The sequence below is a fragment of the Vidua chalybeata genome, chromosome 15 (genome assembly GCF_026979565.1).
Source record: "Vidua chalybeata isolate OUT-0048 chromosome 15, bVidCha1 merged haplotype, whole genome shotgun sequence".
Taxonomy (NCBI): Eukaryota; Metazoa; Chordata; class Aves; order Passeriformes; family Viduidae; genus Vidua; species Vidua chalybeata.
In genome coordinates, this window is record NC_071544.1 from 937,600 (window position 1) to 955,761 (window position 18,162).

The following is an 18,162-nucleotide window of genomic DNA, read 5'->3' on the forward strand; positions in this document are numbered from 1 at the left end:
TTTCCCCCAGCATGTTTTTAATTACAGCCCATGCTAATTTTAACGAGTTGTCTGCCTTCGGTTCTGCGTGACTGTAATGTTCTCCAGCTGATTTTCAAAAATCAGAAGGTTTTAACTTTTCAAGCTGCCTTTTCAACAAAAACAGCCGCCTGCTAAATGGCCTGGCAGCCGGCCCTGCTCTGCAAACTGCAGCACTCTGCATTCCAGGCAGGAGAATTCCTGAGCCCTCTGCACCCCGGGACGGACCCAGGGAATGCTCCAGGGCATTAACCCCTCCTCTGCTGGGCTGCACTGACAGGAACACACCTGAGCTTCACAACACTGCATTTTTCACCTTCCTGGGCTGAGGAGCATGAGAGGCATTGATCTTCAGAGATGACAATTCCCAAAATGATTTTGAAAGAAAATTTCTCAGAGTTTTCCACTAAGGTTTATAGAAGAGAAATATGCACTTAGAAGCTTAATTATTCATAGAATCGTAGAATTAATCGGAGAATGGTTTGGGTTAGAAGGGATCCTACAGCTCATCCCATTCAACCCCCTGCCATGTGCAGGGACACCTCCCACTGTCCCAGGCTGCTCCAAGCCCTGTCCAGCCTGGCCTGGGACACTGCCAGGGATCCAGGGGCAGCAAGAGCTGCTCTGGGCACCCTGTGCCAGGGCCTGCCCACCCTCACAGGGGAGAATTTTTTTTTCTAATCTGTGATCTAAACCGACTCTCTCTCAGTTTGAACCATGCCCCCCTTGTCCTGTCACTGCAAGCTCTTGTAAATTGTCTCTCCATCCTTACAATGGAGAGAAAGGAGCTCAAAAGGGAATCCCATTGGATTTAACCAGAGCTGGAACAGATTCTCTATCTGCAGTCAATTCTTGTCCCTTTGTATAAACACAGAGCAGCCACCAAACTCCTCCTCCCCTGCCATCACTGCCTCAGACATCACATCTGAGGGGAAGCTCCAGCATTACAAATTAATGAATGATTTATTGGCTTGTCATTATTCATGGCTATAAAACATTAGCATGCTCTAAATAAGTAAAAACATTTTTGCAGCTGCTGCAAATGTTCATTCCTAGCTGTAAGCTTGGCCCAGAGCATGGGGCCCTGTGCCTCAGTGCCAAATTCACAGTGAAGTAATTAGCACGTTAAAAAAAAAAAAAAACACACCTAATACAGAGCTCTGCAGCCAAGGCTTTCACACGAGCACTGCTGATAGCTACCCACAAACACAAATGTTTCCCAGGCTGCTCCATCCAGACAGGTAACTCTATCCCTCATCCCAAAGGTGTGGAAGAGCAAGGATGAAGTGTTACAGAATGGGAGTGACGTTGCATGTTACAGATGTGTAAAACAGCTGGGCAAGTGATGTCATTAAAAATACTTTGCCACCTCTGCTACTTGCTGTTGTTATTAAAACCAGACATTAAGTTTCTTTACCCAATCACTCTGTGTGAACCTGTTGTGTCAAGTGCTGCAGTCCTTCTGCTCCTAATTACCAGAGACAACCTGCAGCTGCTCCCAAAAACTCCTCCCCAGCTTTGAACTCTTCGTGCTGCAGCACAGATATGCTTTGCTCCTGAAATGCACAACTGTATCTGGACAGCCTTCTCAAGAACCCAGAGGTGCTCCACTCTAAACCCAAGGCCCATGGAGCATGCACGGACCACAGTGGAACATTAAATGGAAATGAAGCCATAAACACTTTCTTTCCATCTCTGAGTCACAGACACAGAGAAAACTTCCAGGTCAAGTCTTCAGGCTGCTTCTGAAGACTTTCTCATGCTGCTCCTCAGCATTTCTCATGCTGAAGTGAACTAAACCTCCACTGAGCTTCTTGGGACTCCAAAGCCAGCTCCTAAAATCCAACAAGAATATCTCAGTGGCTTTCAAAATACACCTATTAATAAAGAGGAAACCAAGTACATCCTTAGGGGCCTTAAATATTGGCCTTGTCTTGCGTTCCAAGGGTGTCTAAGATCTCCTGGGAGACCACCAAGCTCAGCTTCCCTGTTATTCTCCTAATTGCAGCAGAGTTTTCAGATCAACTCCCTGTGGCTCAGCCTTAGCAACACATTTGGTGAGTTTAAAAGGGACAAATCAGGTCTGTGTGTGGAGAACTGAGCCTCCTCTCACAAGTGCATTTTGCTCCTTCTTAATTTAGTCATGACAATAGCCCAAGACGCCCCTGGGACAGATTGGCATTATTAATTTACCCAGTGCCCCCTCAGTACCAGCCCATGAGATCCTGTTAGCACACAGGAGTTCTCTGCTGGGCTCTCTGTCCATACACTCCATATTTTCTTTCCAAAAACAACATAGTTCTCCTGGACTGTTGTTAAAGAGGGAAAAAATATATATATATTAGTAAACATGGATAAAAGTAGACTATTTTATAATCCTATTAAATTTCAATAGGTTTTCTCTAACTCCAGCTGGCAGCACTACAACTGTTTTACTCAAGTGTGCAGCAGGAGATGAAGGCAATGAACCAACCACTCAGTGTCTCTTTATAATGACTGGCAGCAGACCCAAAACATGCAAAAAACTGAACGTAATTAGCCTGTGTTGGAACTACCAAAGAATGATCCCACCCAGATGGTAAAAGGAGGGATAAATAGGTGTATTTACATTTATTAAATAGGTATGTTCCATCTGCTTTGACACTACAGCAAGACTTTAAAAATTCCTCCTGGATTTGAACTCATGGATTTGTACAATGTCTTGTAACCACACAGGATCACATCTTCTGCTGCCACACCTCCACCTAGGCTGGATGCTAATTTACATCCCACTGAGAGCTGGAGAAGAAAGGACAGGAGCTGCTTGGCTTTAAATGGCCTTTGGAAAGGATGAGAGGTAAAGGCATTTTTAGAAAAATGCCAAGAATGGCTTTTTGGTGCATTGTTTTCCTCTGTTTTCAGGGAGAAGCCTTTTTAGCTTGCAGTTTGTGGTCAGCTGGACAGCAGTACAGCAGCTCCTCTGGTCATGGGAAACAAGTCACTGCTCTTGGAGGGTTGGAGCTGCTGCTGAGCATTCCAGTCCAGGAACATCCTCACTGACAGCCCAGCTCAGAAGGCCGAACTCCTACGTGAAGAGGGAGTGAGAGTCTTCTGGTCTGGTTTGGATAACCTCTGAAACATCCAGATGCTGCTCCAAATCCCCTTGGCCTGGAAACCAGGCTGGCAAACTCTCACGAGCAGTCTGATTTTTTTTTTCCCTCCTTGGCAAGTTTTCCAAAGCTTCCCGGTTTTGGCTGAGATGGCAATCCCACAAGAATGGTCTTCCTCGTGTATTCCAGAAGTTTCCTTTCCAGTCCCACCTCAGGCTGGGGTGTGGTGGAGCAGGCGGAAAAGACAAAAATATGAGCCCCTGCTTGATCCCACAGGAGCCTGGATGTTCTCCCTGTGTTCCCTGGCTGGAGGCTCAGTCCCTGTAAAGAACAGCCTCTCACAACAAACCTTGCTGGAACCACCCAGTCAAGCATTTATATACAGCCATACATTTATAATATTTCCATCATTAAGGTTTATGAGACCATTACAACCAAACTGGGTTGTTTGATTTGGGGTTTTAGACTTAAAGGTTCTGATTTTGCCTCTCTCCTCCCTTCAGTGAAAGTCCCACTGCAACGTAAAGATGCCTCCTGCAGTGATATTTACAGGTGTACATTGCACCCATGGATAGAACCTGCAGAGGAGACCAGAGGAGCTTTAAGGTCCCTTTCCACCGAGGCCATCCCAAGATTCTGTGATGCATCAGGACCCCACTGCAGTCCCTGGTTCCTCCAGGATAAACCTGCTGGGGCCACTTGCTGGGTGAAGCACTGTACAATACTTCCCAAAATATTTCTCCACTACTGTATTCCTCACAGTAGTTTTTTGCTTTTTCAAAATTTTGTTTCAAAAGCTTCTCACCATGGCACACAAATATCTCAGAGAACTTTTGTTCATACAATAAAATGCAGGGCTTTGTCTCTTTTTTATATGCTTAATTTTTATTATTTCAAGCAGTGAAGATCATTATCATCAGCTCCTCACTGATGCTGGCAATCTGTAATGTGTTCTCGTCATATTCACGTTTCTTTTTGAGTGCCAGAAAAGGCATTCTTCCCACCAACTGAAAAGCATACCATGTGTTTCCCTGTCGCGGTGCCTTTGGTAGCGTATGAGAACTTGTTAAAAAAAAACCTGCCAGCATTAGGGACTCTGATTGCAGAAGTGATAAGAACTTCTTCAAATTCCTTCTCCATATTTTTCAAATGTGGGAAATTTGGCAAGCCCCAGAAACTGTTCTCAAAACTTCACAGATTTCCTCACTGACCCCAACAGTTGTTTTTTATCTTTCTGAATTGGCCTCAGTTTCTGCAAAGGCATAATTCATGGAGTGATGAGAAAAGTTATATAAATTGAGGAATCACTAAAGCAACACAAGCAAATGAGCAGAGATTATTTTAGGGGATGGTCCTGTTTATCTCAGAGTAGAGACTGAATATTTGACATCACCTTTACAAACATTTTATTCCTTCTCTCTGGCTGGCTTAGGACACAAAGCTCAGAGGTTAAGCAGAAATAAATGCACACTGTGAGGGATGCACACCAATTTAACCAGCACTTCAACGTGTGCTTTAACTTTGAACATGTGTTCAAAGCCCCTGATCTCTGTGGGACTGAAGGACACGCTTAAGAGCTTTGCAGCGCAGGGAATGGTTATGGGATTACACATCCATTTAGGGCTGGTGTGTGTGCTCCAGTGCCTCTCAGCACAAACAGCAGATAAACAGCCCGACAGCTCAAACAATCAAAGTGCTTAAGTTCTGTGTTCAGAAATATTTTCCATAATACCTGGCATTACAGAGAGGATGTAGGTCCTAATCTGTTCTCATTTTTCCTCAGCCATCTGTTGCTTCTTGAATTTACAACTTTTAAAACAGACTGACAAATTAAGGAAATTCCTGTCTAATTAACATTGAGACTTTCAGCCTTATCTGTGGCTTTTCACTGCTGTTAGCACAGGAAAGACATTCCCACTATCTAAATAAGCTAACTTTTCCCAGCCATTGCCGTGTCCTTTGAACATTCATTTTAGACCTCTGAGAGTGGTGGGGGGTGGGGGGAAGTTTAGCAAGGCACTTTAGAAATCAAGCTGAGCTTCTGAAAGAACACTGGCCATGCCATGGCAGATGGATGGGGATGGGGTGTTGATTTGGGGTTTTTTGTGGGTTTTTTTCCACTGGAAAGGAACACAGGACAACAAAAGATGCAGGAGCAAAGCTGTTCTTCTCAGGCACTCAGGGAGCAAAAGATGATCTGTAACCAAAGTTGGGTGCAGAGGGTAGAACCCCACAGCTCCTTCACCTTCTGGTGTCACCCTCAGGACAGCCAGCTCTCCTCTCAGGAAAAGTTTAGGGATTTACTGTCCCAATTCCCTCCCTGCTGCATGAAGCAAACAGGCCAGACCCTTCCCAGCTCCGCTCCCTTGCCTGGACATGCTCCAGCCCCTCGAGGTCTTTCTTGAAATGAGGGACAAGTTTAGAAGAAAACATTTCCACAAAGCTTCACCTGACTCTATCAAACAACAATTAATAAATCTGACTCCAGTTTCTTCACTGTATTCTATTGGCAGAAATATTTAAGGGCATTAAAAACAAGAACACTGCTGTGTGTCCACAGAAAGGGGATTTTTACGTTGAGAATTATGTTCTTTATAAAGAAAAACATGTTCTATCAGTTAGGCATTTTGAATAACCAAATGAAAGCAACTCTAAAGAACTGATAGACCAAATACTATTATATAAATCAGTGAGAGAATTTAAATTTACCCGTATCTGAAGCAATTAAATTTTTCTAATGTATACAGCAGAGAATAAAATGTGGTTTTCACAGCAGGAACAGAGAGTGCACTGAAAAGAATAACAGCAAAATTTTCTAAAGTGCCCTGTGACATTAGAATAAAAACTGATTTTTTCAGTAAAATTATACTTTTCCCATCTCTGTCAACTGAAAAATAAGACTTTGATTATTAAGTAAGTTCAAAGTTGGTATTTAATCTGTCCTAAAGCCTCATTGAAAAGTCAGACGAAAACACCAACTAAATTGTATAAATGTTGTTCCCTGTACAAAACTGGTGACTAAAGGCAAAACAACACAGGCTGGGTCGTTTGTGTCTCCCCCTGATGTGAGCAGCCCTGCAGGGCTCAGCCACAGCGTGTGCTGCTCCTGCCTGGGGCACACCAGGACAGGATCCAGCTGGTGCTGGAAATCCCAGCTGGAACGGGATAACCTGGCACTGCTCAGCATCTCTTTCATTCCTGGTCCAAGATCCCATAGAAGGGATTGCCCATGGTTTAATAAAACAATGAAATAGGGCAAAAAATTCACACCTCAGTTATCCTCAAAAAAGAGGAGGGATTTCAGGGGGGGTGTCTATATATAGAGAATAAAAATGACAAATCTCCTCTGGCCACATCTCTGCTCAGATTTCTGCCGTTTCTGCCAGTTTTGGTCACTCCATGTTAAAGCAGAAAGATAGAAAAACAAAGTGTCAGAAGGTCTGGTGTGTGTTAAAGGCACTTCAGTCAATGAATGGAGCAGCAGGATATGACAGATTTTTATAAGAAACAAATGGAAAATGCTATTTAAAGGAGAGAAGGCAAAGCTAGGCTATTTAAATGTGCCACAAGGCTGGGAAGGTGCATTTAATGCAGCAGAGACTGGGAGAGGATTCCTGGCAGACACAAATTACGGGTGTGGACAAGAAGGTCAGCAGAGGGTAAATGTGGTGCAGGAAACTGCTCGAGGCTCAAAAGAAACTCCCTGCTGTGGTTTGCTCCTGTTAGTGCTGGTACAATGACAATTTTTCATGAATATTGAGAAAGCAAGTTCACAAATAAGCCCTGAGAGTGTAAAGCGAAGTCAGGAGGGGTTATTTTGGTCACTGTGCTCTGGGAGGGTTTGGTTCTCTGTGTAAGGAAGCACAAGTGTATGAGAGCTGTCACTCAGCCCAGGAACAACCAGCAGATCCCACTGTGCACACACACTTGGAGTCATTCCTGTGCTGAAGTTCCCTGGCCAAAAAAAATCAGTATAGCCTCTGTAGGCACAGGTAATTTTTTAGATCATTTTGGTGGTATTTCTACAAAGGGAAGGAAGTGTGAATTTTCCCACAAGCACTTTTTTTATTCCAAGTGATCACTTGACCAGTAATGTAATCAATTATTTAAACCATGGTAAAGCTGAATATCCCAAGCTGAGACATCACTACACACTAATGTCTGCTGAGTTTATCTGACAGATACAGAGGGGTCATACAGGGTGGGTGGGGGGAAATTCTGAACTGGAAAGAGAGATAAGCCCAGTAACTTGGTTATATCCATGCAGCTCCACACCGGCAATAAATACAGCCAAGACCTGCACATCAAGGGGTAAAGGACAGCCTTGGGTATCCACTGAGCTTTCCACTCTCATCTCTCCTGTTAGAGCAGGGACTCACAACTGGCTGCTGAGTTTTCTCCTTTTGTGCTTTTCCTTGGCAGGTGAAGAACCACGAGCTGTTTTCCCCTTGGCTGCTCCCTCTTTACAAATAACACAGGCTCTAAACCAGATAAACTCATGGCTGCACCTGGTGGCACATGGTCCCTCACCTTCATAAAGTTTTTTGTTGCTCTGAAGAGCTGGAGCTTTGCTGACCTGCTGCTCTCTGCACTTCATTAGAGAACCTTATTAACCTGCTACTTTGGCTCTCCCATTCACCACTCACAGAGTGAAAATAGAAGACTGAGAAAAGTACTTTGCTTTTTATTCAATTTTACTTAGATGGCAACTTTTCCCAAATCATTTATCCAGGCTAATTTACAGCAGCCAAACTAACAAGTGCATTGAGGGATTTTAAAGAAACCAACCCAACCTCTGAGGCAGCAGCCCTGCAGGGTCAAGCTCTCCTGCTGCTGCTCACAGGTTGAGGTGAGTGGAGGGTGGCCTGTCCTCATGTCACCATTCCCACCATCAGGAATGATGGTGAGCCCTGGAACACATCCCCGGGGGGTATTTCAGCCAAACAGGCTCTGAGGAAGAGGAAGGCAGCTCAGTTTGTTCCTGAGCTCTTGCCCTGATGGTTTCCAGTGCAGGGTATGTATGACTCCATGAACTGCAGAGTCATGAGCAGCCACCTCTCAATTGATTTACTGTGAAAAAAGAGTCACTGAGCAGAAAACTAATCAGCTTCTAACTGCAAATGAGGCATCTGGAGAGTCACTGGGAGGAAAATAAAGTAGTTACTACTCTATTTCATGATTATATGTTCAAGGACTCTGGCAAGTGCTGCTTCTGCATTGAAACACAATGCGTTTCCGCTTTTTACTCTCTGTATTTTTTTCAAGCTCCCAATATCCTTCTAATTAAACAAACTTTCACTAAGTGGAGAGAAATTGTATGACACATTAGTTCCAGAAGATGCATTAGTAGTGGCTGCAACTTCTTCATATTAAGCAGATGTTGTTTTTAAAGTTTCCCTCCCTTTCGTCTTCTGTAGCTCCCAGCAAACTCCACTGGCTTTGAGCAATCACCAGACGAGTTCATTTTGCCAACTGCAAAACACATAGCGGGTGTACTCCACATTCTGGGCAATTAGGAGCAGACACACAGCACTGAGCCCTTCCCTCTATATCATGTTGGTGCTTTGTATTTTCATCAGCAGCCACTGCATTTGTCAGGGTTTCTCAGCAGCCACACGTCATTCCATACAGCCCTGGCAGGCTCCTGAAAGGAGCTGGGTCCTTTACAGGAGATAATGTAAGCTTTGGGCTTGCTTGGAGCAGGTCGCTTTCAGAAGCCTCCAAACTCACTTCAAAACACTTCCTGCCTGTGCCAGAAGCTGCTTTTGAAGTGCTGTGCCCAAGCCGCAGGCGCTCGGGTGCCAGGATGCTGCAGCAGCCCAGGGAGGAAGCGTGTCAGCACTATTGCCCAAAAACAGGGTGGGGAGGAGCAGGGAGGGGTGCGACACCGGAGTGGAAAATCAGCTGACACGGCCCGGCTCTAGGAGCAGATCGGGGATGGGTCAGATGACATCCATTCAACTCTCGAGATCAAACAAGGCTTTCTTCTTTCGTATTTTTGGCCCTGCATGTGAGAGCATGCTGCAATATTGTGCTTTTAAAAGTGGAATATGCCAGAAATCATATTTGAAAGGCCTGGCATTTACGGTATTTTTACGAAGTTCTCTTTCCCCTTTTGCTTTTCATCTGTTTTCTACATTTTTTTCAGTGTGCTTTTCCTACTAACTTATTGTTTTATTTTTTCTATTTTTAAAATAAGAAATATTTTCACTCCAGAGTTTTTAATGTAGTGCACATGAAAATTAGCAATTGGCAACCCTCAAACTCTTTAGAGGTCTGATCTGGCTGGGAGAAACATCCAGAAGTTCAGAGGCTTATCCAAAGCTAATCTGAAGTTTTCCAAACCGCTTCAGTCTAGACAGAGCTATAGGAACCTGCTGGCTCAGGACCCCACCACGGGCTGGGCTTTCCTCTCCCTCGCTGCTCCCTCCCTGAGCATCCAGGATCAACTGTGAACAATTCCTTGCTGAAGAGCACACAAGGTGTGCAAACACACCCTTTCCTCCAGGCAAAACCTGGCTCTCGGGACACTGTTCCACAAAACAGCAAACAGATGTTTGGTTCCACTGGAAATGGCTTAAAACATCCGCCAGAGGCATTTGCTTACCAAAAATGCTTTGGCAGATTTAAGCTCAACAGTGTAATTAAAATTTATCATCCCCCTTCATCTGAATCACAGAATCACAGAACGATTTGGGCTGGAAGGGACCTTAGCGCTCATCTTGTCCTGTGCCATGGGCAGGGACACCTTCCCCTGTCCCATGGGCAGGGACACCCTCCATGTCCCAGGCTGCTCCAAGCCCCAATGTCCAACCTGGGCTTGGGCACTGCCAGGGATCCAGGGGCAGCCACAGCTGCTCTGGGCACCCTGAGCAGGGAACAATTCCTAATTCCCAATATCCCATCCATCCCTGCCCTCTGGCAGGGGGGAGGCATTCCCCCTTGTCCTCACACTCCATCCCTTGTAAATCATCTCTCTCCATGTTCCTTGTAGCTCCTTCAGGGTGGGGAAGCCAGGCAGGAGGGTGAGGATGAGGAAGGACTCACCTGGAACAGGCACATACAAGGTGACACAGCTCATAGCTCAAATTCCAAAATGATTATGAGGTTTTACTTCAATATTCTGTCCTAGGCAACGGTTACTTCAAAACTCCCTGAGCTCATAGTGCTGAATGTATTAAAACACCTCAGAGAGCTCCATAGCTGATGAACTTTTAAAATTAGGACCCATTATACCTCAAATAACCTACAATTAATCACCAGAACGGCATCCAGCAGACATCCCATGGCTGGATTCTGAAATAAGGCCAGAGTTCATCCTCTGAGCTTTGGCAACATTTATGGTTATGCATTAAAGTACAAGGACTTTTTACCACCTGGATTCAAAGGCAGTCTCAAAGGCTTCGATAAGGATTTTTAGTTGGACTGGGGGAGACAAGGGGCCAAAATGAGAATGTGTTTTTCTTGAGGTTTTCACATTCTCCTCGGTGTTCATTTATCAACAATGCCCACCAGCCAGCTGCCAGGCCTGTGAGACCAGCAAGACAAAAAGCTCTGCGTCTTGCTCCAATAATCCAGAAAAATGCCATATATTGGATTAAACAATAGCCAAACACCTCAAATCTGCTTAAGCAAATGATAAATAAGGCCATTCCTGTATTCATTTACATCCATTCAAATTCAGAGGAAAGGGACTGGTATGAGACACACAAAATTCTTTTTCATTTCAGAAAAAACCCTATAACTTAGAAGAGCAGAGGGCTGGAATCCAAACCCTTCTGCTCATGCTGTCACCCGGAAAGCACATTTCCTCCTTGCTCCTGGCCAAATTCCCTTTATCAAAGGGATTTGCTCAAGCTTTCCTTGGAAAAGAACTCAACCTCTAAAAGAGTTTTGGTTGTATTTAGGCAATTTTACCCAAAGAATTTGATACTCAATGTTAAAAAAGGAGATCCTTAGGCAGATTCAGATGTTTGTCCACAGGGAGATAATGAGATGCTGGAAATGGCAAAATTGACTTCAATTATGTTCTAATTATTTAAAAAACAAACAAACAAATGCACAGAGCTCACTACTACTCATTTTACCTTATTTTCTCCCTTCTCTCTTATCTTGGGCCATTACCTCTTCCAAAACCCAGTCCATACATCAATTTTCCAAGACAGCTCCAGTGGTGCCATGTGTGGATTTGCTGCTGGTTTATTCGCTCTCTTGGGAACCAGGAACTGTCTGTCCAGCTCTAATTGTTCTCTGTGCTGTAACGAGGTGAGCTTTAGAAACTGCAGAGTTCTCCAGCCCTTCCATCTGCAGGTGGTGCCATGCACAGAACCTCAAGTGTGGCTGCAGAGCTCCCAGGACCATGTGGGGATTCACTGACACTCAGACGTTCTGGAAGAGAAACCTCCAACTCTGGCCAGAAGCCTAGTGGAATTCACTGAGTGTTTGGGTTGGATTTTTCTTCTCAGAAAAAGTATTTTAAACATTTTTCATTTTTCCAAATATCGACTCAGCTTCCCCCCTCCTTTTTCTAAGGCTTTTCCTCTGAAGTGGATAACAGCGTTATGTCTGATCCTGAAATTCCAAACTGAGTTATACACCCAGGGCATGGCTTCCCAGAACAGCCACTGGAAGAGCACTTGGCCTTCTCAGGAAGAGGCAATTTGGATGTCTGGGTATGTCTTGAAGCATGTCAGGCAGCAGAGCTGCCTGTCCTGCCTGTCTGGTCCACACTCCAGGGATCCCTTTCCCAGCTCACTGTGTGGAAATATCAGTGAGAGGGTTCCTGCCATGTATGGAGACGTTGCTGCCCATGGAGGAAGACAGGAATCACCAGTTCCCAAATCCTCAGGCTACAAATACACCCCCATCCCTGCCTATGGAGGAAACAGCTTCCACTGGGACAAGCCTTCTCCTACTCTGAGTAGTAAAAGCATGAGTCCAAATGCGATAGAAAACAGGAAAAAGCATCCTTTTTGGGTTGGGTTTTTTTGTGGGATTTGACTCCTGTCCAGCCCCACCTTGCAAGATTCTTCCAGGTGCCTCCTGCTAGCAGCACAGGGTGACTCTGCCAAGGGCCCTGAGGTCACCTGTGCACTGGAAAGGGGCTCAGCCTGGAGAAAAGGAGGTTCAGGGAGGATCTTCTGGCTCTGCACAACTCCTGACAGGAGGGGACAGCCAGGGGGCCTTTTCAGAATACACTGGCAAACACATGGAGCAAGACTTGCAGACTCCAAGGAAGTGCTGAATGCAGAGCAAAGGCTTTTGCCTTGTTTTTTGCAGATATCCAGGGCTGTACTCTCAGATCAGAATTGTGATTCCCATGCTCACAGTTTTAGGGTCTGTGCCTTTTCCTTGAAAAGAAGAATGATAGTTCTTCCATATCCACTTAAAAATATTCAAACTGACAGAAAAGCGGTTTGCAGGGAGAAAACCAGTGAGATGAGATGAATTAACAGCACCAGAGGTATTCACAACCTCCACAGGTACAAAATACCCTCATACAATCTGTCCATTGTCTTCAAAACTAGACTGGTATCTTATTGATTGATCCCAGATGGAAAAAAGCCCACACTAGTCTACATCTGGTACAAGTCTGCTCAACAAAATATTGATGAGGAAGAGCTTTTCCTCTGACTCAAGAGCACAATGAAAGTGTGATTATAAGCAAGGAAATCTGGTACATCCCAGAGAACACATGTTGGTTTGTGATGGATTGTGTGTGACACTAATCCCCGAACACAGCCATCAGAGCATGGACCAGGCACTGGAGCAGGGCAAGAAAGGAAACGAGGAGAATCTTCCTGGTGCACTGAAATCATAGGCTTTGCACATAATCTTGCAATTTGCTGCCTTCTCAAATTCCCCTCACTCCCTTGCCAAGACAAATCAGGGAACATCCATGGAACCAGAGCTCTGAAGCAGAGACCTCGGGTGTTCTCCCTAAGTGGGAAATTCACTGAGTCTCTGGGGGTTTTCTGTATACTGGCTCTTGAGAACTATGAAGTGGATTCTCTCCAAACTGGAACGCGTCGCTGCATGTCTGAGGTGTAATCCAGCTTCCCAGAAAGGTGCAGGCTGGCTGATTGTTCTCTATAAAGTCAATGCAGAAATGCAGCACAATGTCCTGTGTAAAAAAAGCTTCATCACAAAATACAAGTTTTGGAGAATGATTTCCAAAGCTGATTTTAATCCACCTTTTGCTGCTGGATTTTGGTATATTAAATTCTAAACGTCCCTGATTTATTATGGTTCTCAAACACTTCAGAGCAGACCCTCAGCCCTCTGCCATTTCTGTCCAGGCTGTTGGAACACAAAATGTTGTTTTACAAAGAGAAATTTTACAAACAGAATTTTACAAAGAGAGTTTTGCAAAGAGAAAAGGAGATAAGAAGCCACCACTCAAAACCAGGAGCTGCCATGGCCAGGAAAGCTCTAAGATGAATCTTCCTGACTCCTGTGGATGCGTTTGGTGGCCCCAGCACTGGGAGAAGCTCTGGTCCCCACCACCCATCCCACACCTCTTGACACAATAAATAGCTCAAAGTGCCAGAGCAAACTGGTTCTGCTTACAGGGAAAAGGGGAGGCCCCAGAGCCTCTCTCAGCTGGGGAAATTTGGATTTCCCCAAAGCTCCCCTGCTGCAGAGGACAAAGGGCAGACCTCTGAATGGGAATATTTAGGAATGAAGCTCAGGCCCAGGCAAATCCCTCTGTGTCCCATTGCCTGGAATTCAGCTGCTCACCTGCCAGGGCTGAATCCCTCCCTGGGCTACAGGGCAAATAGTTTGTGTGGCTGTGGTTTTCAATTTGGCGTAGAAACCTCCAAAAGTGCCACCCTGAGCATTCTCAGGAAGAACTGGATCCAAAGCCCCTGGAAATCCATGGGAATGCTGCCATCGCTGCCCCTGCTTTGGAGCAGACTGTTCCTTTCTAAGAATGGTCTTAGCAGGAGCTAAGCCTCGCTCAGACAGGGCTGGGAGCCCACGCAGAAGAACGTTGGCTCAGCAGGGGGAGATGAGCCCATGGCAATCACAACCCTGATGTTGCAGAAAAGCAGACAGTTTCCATTGAATTCTGATTTTCTTTTTAAAACTATGGAGCATTCCAGGGCACTGGTGAAACACATCCATTTCTAGCTGAACTGAAGCACACTGGCTCTCTCCCATGTTTTTTTGGGTGCAAGGGGAAACTCGGTGGGTCATGGCAGGGTAATCTCTTTTTAATGTAGTCCTCTGTGCAAAATCCACACTGACCCAGACAAAGGCAGACAGATATTAATGATATTATCTTGCCCACATACAAAAATAAAACATCTGTGGTGTCATTGATCTGCTTTGATGACTTTCTCAATGCTGAAACCTTGCGAGTTACCAGGTCTTGTTAAAAGAGACAGACAGGTATTGCTGGAAATAAAATGCAATTTCAAATCCTGGTCTAAGTGTGTTTAACCCAAGATATACTTTGACTTTTCTTTGAGATCCCACAGTCCCTAATCAAGCTGAAGACCAGCTGGAGTTCTGGTTTACAAATGAAACTCTTACATTCAGTTAATAAAGGATGCACTAAGGCTGCCATGCAGTCACCAAGCCCATATATCCCAAATCCACATCACCTGACCACACAGGAATGTTTTTGCTGACTTTAGGGTGGGTTTGATGGAGCACAAGGAAGGACAATACTTCAGACAGCCCTGAACCTCAGTTTCCAGACCTAAAGAACAGCTTAATTTCAGCCCAGCTCACAGATAGCAACTGAAGCTTTTAATCTATTGCTCGTCATGCCTCAGAAGTGTGTTCTAGAGATAAACCTGTCACTAGGAAGGTCTACAGAGGAAGAACTTCACTTTTCCTGAGCCAGCATTTTCCACACATGTGGTATCCAAATGCCCATTTGGAAAGAGCATTCCCTCTCCTGGGGCAGGCACACACATACACCTCATAAAAACAGATTTACAAGTCAAAACAAACCCCGGCTCGGAATGCAGATCCTTCCCCGTGGATGCTGCAGAGCATGAGGTGCTCCCCAGATGTGCCTGGTGCAATAAAATGCACCCTTGCAGGAACAAGGACCGGCTGATTCCATGGAATTATCTTCCCACCTCTGTGTTCACACTGTGGGGCACAACATGGCTCCTCCCAAGGGTGATGGGGGCACTTCTTATTCCCCCTAATTCCACCTCGTGAGGCAATGCTGGGCTCTGCACACCCAGCTCCCAGGGATGAAAACAGTTCTCACACACCCCAAATCGTCACTGAACACAAAGAAAGTTGGAACTTTGATTGGCACCCATTTGTAAACTCCCCATTAAATTAACTGAAGGGACAGAATTGTCCCTCATTTGGGCACATTCAGAGCTGGTAAATCTATTCTTTGGGAAATAGGAACTATTCTTCACTACCTCTGTATCGTGTTTGAAAATAATTGTACTTATTTTTCACAGAATGAAGGGAACCCTTTTTAGAAATGCTTTTCTCCAGCTGCCATGGTGCAATTTCAATTTTGTTGAGTATTTTTTTCAGTCTGTGGCTCACTCCTCAAGGCTTAACTTCAGCTAGAAAATGTTCACAAATCGTGACTGCTTCAGTCACTGCTTTGACCTCTGACTAACACCTTGCTCCTAGCTCTGGAAAATAATGAATTGCAGGGAACCTTTTTCTAAACACAGATCCTCAGAGGGAGAGCAGCCACCCCTGAAACACGAGCACTAACCAAACACGCCAGCGTAAATTACCTCAGTGGGCAAGCGAGGAAGAGACAAGAGTTGTCAAAACAGAAAGTGAGTTGTAGTAGATTTACTAAGTTTTTCTGCTGTTTAACTAACTCTGCCCTTAGCATAGAGGGGGATATTTTTGGAAAGTCTTATAAAATCCATTCAGCTGTTTGAGGTAGATGAATGTGGAAAAAAAACCTCACAGCTGTCAACTTTATTTTTCAGATATTTTTCTTATTTCTTTTTTGGTGCTTGGATAATTCAAAAATGGCTTTGATTTAAAACTCCAAACTTGGCAAGGGCAAAATGGTAGCCTTGACTGAAAAACAAGAGCAGTGCTTGAAGTTCTGAAATAACCAACTTAGGGATGTTTAAAGCTGACTCCTGAGCCTGACAGGACACCAAGGACAATGCTCTGAACCTGGGCAGGTGCAAAGGCAGCCTTGGAAAGGCTGTATTAGAATAAGGAGGTGTGAACTTGGAGTGTTCAAAGCAATCCCAGCTATGAAATACAGCAAGGGACGATTTAAAAAATAATATACTGACATTGGTACCATGGTAAGTCCCACAGCAAAATATCAGGGGAAAACAGCATCTCCTTAAAACACCACATTTAGTTGTCTTCATCTTTTTATCTCCACTGAAAAACAAAGTTAGGTATGACTGAAAATAAAGTTTATAAACTGACCATGCTGGGAATACATTTTCCCTGGCAGGACGAAGCAATTCCTGGACACCAGTGGCTGCACTGGCTGCTCATTATCAGCTTTCATTTGATTATTTCCGGGGGTCTGCATGTTGATACTATAATGGGATTGCATGTTGAACACAAAGTGACATCACATGCATTTTTCTACTTCTCTAAATTATAATTTGCTCAAAATGTACAACCTTTGGTCAGGTACAACTGATGAACTCCATTGTTAACAACTGTCCCTCTCTAATCAGCAGAGCACACCTTGAGGGCTGTGCCCAGTTCTGGCCCCTCATGGCCAGAGAGCCCTGCAGGGGCTGGAGCGTGTCCAGGGCAGGGAACGGAGCTGGGAAGGGGCTGGAGCCCCAGGAGAGGCTGAGGGAGCTGGGAAGGGGCTCAGCCTGGAGAAAAGGAGGCTCAGGGGGGACCTTGTGGCTCTGCACAACTCCTGACAGGAGGGGACAGCCGGGGGGGTCGGGCTCTGCTCCCAGGGAACAGGGACAGGAGGAGAGGGAACGGCCTCAGGCTGGGCCAGGGCAGGCTCAGGGTGGGCAGCAGCAGGAATTTCCCCATGGAAAGGGGGGTCAGGGATTGGGAGGAGCTGCCCAGGGGGGTTTGGAGTGCCCATCCCTGGAGGTGTCCAGGGAAGGGCTGGAGGTGGCACTCAGCGCTCTGGGCTGGGGACAAGGGACACAGCTTGGACTTGATGATCTGGGAGGGGCTTTCCAACCTCAGTGATCCTGGGATTCTGTGAACTCCATAGCTCAGATGATGAACTCTGATATCTCAGTGCCTTTTCCTGAGACAACCCAGTTAATTCACAAACTCACATGAGGGGATAGAGGGTAGGTGTGGGGAGAAGAGTAAACCAAAGCAAAAAAATAAATTAAATTAAACCTAGGGCTTCCAGTAGCCTCCATTCAGTAGCCAAGAATTAGCAAGGAAAACACCATTTCCCATTTTTTAATTGATGCTTATGCCAAAAGGCCTCAAGTATGTACAATCCCAAACAAAAGTCTTGGGGGAATTTCAGCCTCAGGAAACAAACTCTCCTGGGCAAAATGTAATTTCCTGGAGTCAGTAGTTCTATTGCAGAATACTGGATGTTAACTTTGTTAAGAAAAAAACATTTTTCAAATGAAAAATGACTTGTTAAACCACTTTTGTGCCACTTTTTCAGTAACACAAAATAAAGTAAACAAACCTAAGATGTTAAATAAAATAAAAACCCACTACACCTGCAGAGTTTTACCAGCTCACATTACAAAGTGCTCTCTGAAGTGGTTGGGGAGCTATTTCCATTACAAACAGCAAGTGTGCCTGAAAGTAATTCAAAGAGTCAAATTAGGCAGATTACATCAGAGTGTATTTCCCTGCAGCAGAAGGACTTTTGAAACACCTGCCTGACATATTTCAACCTTTGCAGAGAAATATGACACGGACAGGTTTCAGGAACAGCTACAGCCTGCAGAGTGAGGCTATTTGATGTTTGGTTCCACAAAACAATCCTTAATTAACAAGCCCATTCTGTTTGCAATTTGTAATTTTGTTTTTAAACACAAACCAACAATAATAAGCAGTGACAAGAGGCCAAAAGCTGCACCAGCTGAAATTACAGTAAGGTTTGTACACTTCATGTTAAACATTGAACTAC

General features: G+C 44.9%; 1 long non-coding RNA gene across 1 annotated transcript; it reads right to left on the reverse strand.

The window, feature by feature from the left end:
* Positions 1 to 2,599: 2,599 nt before the first annotated feature.
* On the reverse strand, positions 2,600 to 10,197 carry LOC128795697 (uncharacterized). The gene is made up of 2 exons (XR_008433611.1): positions 10,155 to 10,197; positions 2,600 to 3,323 (listed from the first exon to the last, which is right to left on the reverse strand). It is a non-coding gene; the product is annotated as an uncharacterized LOC128795697 (long non-coding RNA).
* Between the last annotated feature and the right edge of the window lie 7,965 nt (positions 10,198 to 18,162).